The following is a 5746-nucleotide window of genomic DNA, read 5'->3' as shown; positions in this document are numbered from 1 at the left end:
GGTGGACATGGCACCTAAAACTCAAATAGACGAAGTTCATAAAAAACAAATCACTGATTTTCTCACAGAATCTTGGGCCGATATGGCTGAAGAGGACAAAGAGGATGACAATGGTGTGGACTTATTTCAAGAAAAGGATTTTCAACTGGTGACATCTAAGAAAAGGAAGAACAAGAAATCTTTCTCTCTTGGGAAAACTAGACATGTGTCTAGTAAATCTAACCTGACCTTATGAATTGTTTATATTGGAACATTAGAGGTATTACCGATAATGCTTGCAGACTTACTCTCAAGAAATTGATTCTAAAAAATTCTCCTGACTTTGTCTTTATTGCTGAGCCTTGGATGAATTTTGACAAATTTCCAAAAGCTTGGTTTGCCAGGTTTGATCTTAAACTTTTTGCTTTTAACAATAGGGTTAGTAACCTCCCTAATCTATGGTGTTTTTGTAAGACCAGTCTTGATCCTACTATAATTAATATTGATGACCAACACATATCTTTCTCTACTATTTTGAATGGAACTTTGTTTGGTTTTTCTGTTATTTATACATCTACTAATTACATTACTAGAAGGCTTCTTTGGCACAAGCTGAGTCATGTTACTCCAAACAGTCCTGGTCTTTTATTGGGGATTTCAACTCTATTGTTAGTGCAGGTGAGTATTGAAGGATAGAAAAACACTTAGAAAGGGGGTGTTGAATAAGTGTGACTTTAAAAACTCTTAGAGTGATTTACCTCACCTGAGGATTTAATCCACTAATCAATCTTGATTACAATGGTTTTCCACTTAGATACCCTCTAAGTCCTCTAGAGTATTCTAATCACAACCTGATCACTCTAGGAAATCAATGCTTAGATACCCTCTAAGACTTCTAGAGAATCCGACCACAACTTGATCTTCTCTAGTACCTTTACAAATGAATGTAAACAAATTCTTACAAGAGTATTACAATGCTTATTAATAAGCTATAATCACAATTGTGATATTTCTCTTAAGTTCTAAGCTTAATCTCACTAAGATATTACAACAGTAATGAAGTGAGGTTGAAGATGAAGTTTGATAACTTTTGATTCAGCAGCGTTTCAGCAAGATTGAAAAGGGTTTGTGTATTCGTCACCTTGCTTCTGATCAGAACTTCACTATTTATAGGTGTTTTGAGAAGATGACCGTTGGGAGCATTTAATGCGTTGCGTGATCCGTACAGCATTGCATTTAATGTTTCACTCTTTTGTCAATTACCTCGAGCCTTGCTTTTCCTGCTTTAACTGACTTTGCCTTTAATAGCTTCTAACGTTCCTTTTGTCAGTCAGCGTAGCCTGCCACCTTGTACTTGCTTCTGATATGATCTTTGTAGATACAACGTTTGAATTAATCAGAGTCAAACAGCTTGGTGTAGAGCATCTTCTTGTCTTCTGACTTTGAAGTGCTTATAGCGTGATACCATAAGAACTTCAGTGCTTCTGCTTCTGATCTCAAGTTCTTCTGATGCTTCAATAGACCATGTTCTGATTCTGCTTGACCATCTTCTGATGTCTTGCGAGAGCATGTTCTGATGTTGCATACTGAACCTTCTGAGTCAGTGCTTCTTAGCGCTGAATTGTGCATACTCTTCATATATTTCCTGAAATGGAAAATGCATAGGATTAGAGTACCACATTGTCTTATACAAAATTCATATACATTGTTATCATCAAAACTAAGAATATTCATCAGAACAAATCTTGTTCTAACAAACTCCCCATTTTTGATGATGACAAAAACATATATAATTGATATGAATTTGCAATCATAATATCAGATGACCAAAGACAATTACACAGTTATAGCATAAGCATATAAACATAGTGTGTGAATATGTCTCCCCCTGAGATTAACAATCTCCCCCCTGAAATAAATACTGGAAGAATTTATAGATAAAAGACTTCCCTGAGTATTTTCCATTTCAGTCGAGACGTTCACATTTGCCTAGAACTTCAGAACATTCAGAGCTTCTGCTTCTTGCTTCCATAGGACAGCTTCAGAGCTTTGAATTTCTTCTTGAGTCATTGCATGCTTGATTGTATCAGAACATTCTTGAATGTACCAGAGCATCATCAGAGCATTTTTACATCCTGAAATGTTTCAGAACAAACTAGACGACAAAAGTCAGAGCATGAATGAGTCAGAACATTCTTTTAAGAAGGAACAAGTATCAGAGCAAAAACTCTGGTAAGTTCTTAAACAGAATGTATATCAGAACATATAAGGGATAAGAATGTGTTAGAGCATATTCTGCCATGAGAATATCAGACATTCTTCCTTCTTGCTTCTGATCTTGAAGCTTCACAACACTCAGCTTGCTTCAATTCCAAGTGCATGTTTCTTTATAGACTTGTTTTTCCCCATGTATTTGCTTCTCATGTTGAGCTTTTTCAGAATATCTTCAATCCTGCAAAAATCTCAAAGACATAGAACTTGCAAATATTGTTAGGAATGTTGAGACTTACTCCCAGCAACTGATATAATAAATCAAATCAATTATCACGTTTTCTCCCCCTTTTTGTCATAACATCAAAAAGCATTTAAAAGATTCAGATGAAAAACAAACAATATAAGAGAAGATAATGTTTCATTGATTCAACAAAATATCAGAAGATACAGAAGGAGATGCAAGAAACAAGAGACAACTAAGACCCAAGGACTACGACTAGCGTAGCTTAGAAACCATCTTGGCCAGAAGGTCTTGAATCTCAAAAGTGCTTTCAGTCTGCTTCTTCATGAAGGTTCTGAATTCCTCATGCGTTTCCTCATGCTTATCCAAACGAGAAGCAATATCAGCTTGGTCCTATTGAAGATCCTTCACAGCGTTCACCAGAACAGAAGGTCCAGCAGAAGAAGCTTCACAGCTATCGTTCAGAGAAACAGCATGCTCAACAACAGCATTTATCATGAGAACATCATCTTGATTTTCCTGAACAGGAAGTTTCTCAGCAGGATGATTCTCAGCACTTTGCTTCTCAGCATCAGCTTCTGACATAGAAGTGTTGCACCCCAAAATTTGCCCATCTATTTTTATTTCTAACTGGCTTTTCTTTAGCATCATTTTGCATCTTAGGTCATCAATAAAATCAAGCATCAATTCTATATCATTCCATCACCGTTTGCAAGAAAAGAAATTCAAATTTTTTTATTACGTTTTCACCACACATTCATCAACCAATAAAACATGCATTCATTAACCAATTGCATAGGATCAGGGATCTTGGAAATGTAGGTTCTACTTATATGCTCGAATGTATTGCAATCGAAGCCGATTTATACTGGCATCTGGAATCCCTTCGACATATGGTCAAGATGTGGTGTGTCCCGGCGTCATCAATTCAAGTTACTTCTTTAGATCAATTGGCTCACCTGTAGGTTTGACCATTCATTTAATTATGGATCCTCGAATCTTTGAAGCTCAAGTAATCATGGGAATTAAGTTTAAATTGGAGGAGGGCTCATTCTCTCACCATATGCTATACAATTAGAAGATTCATCAAGTCGTTTGAATAATGATTAGGTTCAAATTCCCTTATGGTGTGCCATGACATGAAGCATTTGTTCATTGGTTTATTTGTGTTATAAGTATTGATACAAATTGAACAAGTTGGAAATGTGAGCGCAAGGCAACATGAAATTTGAATACTTATGATAATGTCACTTTGTGTCAAATGGAAAAAGAGGTTACATGAACGTGGTTCACAAAACACAAACATCATGATTTCAAAGCCCATTATTTAATATTCAAGCTTCTATCCATTACAAATCCAAATCCAAGTGTACATTACAAGAAAAATTACAACAAAAAGGCTCCTGCAAATAAACTGAGACATGGAGCCATCCTGCAAACAAGAAGCATAAACCGGTCCGAACCAAAAGGCTGCCACCACCACGATTCCGTCTTCATCATCTTGCTTCCATGGTCATCTTGTCTTCACATATAATACATTGCCAAGCCATGCTTCAATTTCATTTGCAGCCAGCCACAATTTCTAGCCTGCATCTGTTCAAAACAAAAAGAATCCAGAATAAATAAATAAGCTCCAAAACCAAACTGATTCAACCATGAAAAGCCATTTAAACAAGCACACTGTTTTGAATCAGTCCACACTTATTTTTCCATTCCAAATAGCCTTTCCTAATAACTAACAGCCAGCACAAAGCATAATTATGCAGAAAATTCAAACTATTTCATATTCTACTAAACCAATACAATACCTCCATACACAATTCAGCATCATCATAAAATAAACCTACACATGTCCATTCAAACCTTAACTAACTTAACTAGCCTTAACAGTTTTCTAACACATAATTTCTTATACCAGTATTCAACCAAAACAGAATTTAAACTTCCCATCCTAACTTCATATCTTACAAACTAACTCTGTTTTCAAACTAACAATCTTTAACTAACTTTCCCAAACCTCTCTAACAGATTTACCAACCATCTAACAGGATTTCTAACCACCCTAACAACTAACCGAATCTGTTAGCTTATAACAGAATGTAACCACTTACAACTAACTCTCTCAAAGCATAACCAACATATAACAGTTTTCTAACTACCCTACATCTAACATATAACAGCTTCATAACTGTCCATAACAGAATCCAACAGAAAGAAACTAACTTGAGAACCAATTCAATCCTCACCCTTCAATTCCTAACAGAATCTCTAAGATCTAACGACCCATGTATTCCCTTCTCAATCTATTTAAACCGTGCTTCTCCATTTTTCTCACTCTCCACGCCCATTCTCCACCACTCTCCACCATTTTTATACTTCACTCATCTTCATTTTCTTCTCCATCACCACTCCATCTTCAACTTCTCACTCTCATTCTCTGCAACTTCATCTCTCTCAACCTAATACTAAAGCTCATCATCATCGTTGTTGGAGTTTCAACCTCTGAAACTCCTTCAACCGAGCTAGACCTCAACTCAATTCTCTCATCCCTCATACTCACGCTACAGCTAGAAAGATTGTTCAACAAAGATAAAGAACCAGAAGACGAAAGAGCTGAAATTCAACAAGAACAGAAGGTAGAAGAAGAAAAAGAAAGAGGAGAAAATAATATTACCTGAATCATCATCTTCTTCTTCGTGCCCGCGTTTATTTCGCGATTCAAGCATCTGCAAGGAACACGGATTCTCCGTTCCGACCTTCCTCGACACTTCTCACATCAGGTAAGCCTTGAAACTCCCTTTACTTCATTCAATCTTCGTCTCCTTCATATTTCTGCGTATTGCGAAGCTTCACGAATCATAATCCCAAGGCTTCATAGGTCGATTGTGCTCTGTAATTGGAACTTTATGCTTAGGGTTTTCTAACGGATTGGGCTAAGATTTAGGGAGAATAAGACGAGTCGAAGGCTAGTTTAGTTTGGCTGTTCACGGTGATGTTCGTCGGTCCGAGAGTGGCGTCGTCGCCACCGTGAGAGGAGGAGACGAGAACGAGAGAGGGTTTGAGAAAGATGAAGGGTCGCAATTCTGAACCCTATTCCCCTCTTTCAATTTTCTTTTTTATTGATTAATCTTTATTCCTCTTTTAATTTCTTTTCTAATAATTAAACAAAACCTGAATAAAAAATCTGAACAAGATAAAACTTGGATAAAAGCTCCATTGGGCCAGAAACAAATTGCTATTCTACACCCCTTGCTCAGCCCATGTTGCATCTGTTTGTGCCAAAAAAACTATACAAAAACTCTGTTTGGGCCA

The sequence above is a fragment of the Vicia villosa genome, linkage group LG2 (assembly GCF_029867415.1).
Source record: "Vicia villosa cultivar HV-30 ecotype Madison, WI linkage group LG2, Vvil1.0, whole genome shotgun sequence".
In the NCBI taxonomy this organism is placed as follows: Eukaryota; Viridiplantae; Streptophyta; class Magnoliopsida; order Fabales; family Fabaceae; genus Vicia; species Vicia villosa.
The sequence above is the reverse complement of the archived record's forward strand: the minus strand, read 5'-3'. Positions refer to the sequence as shown.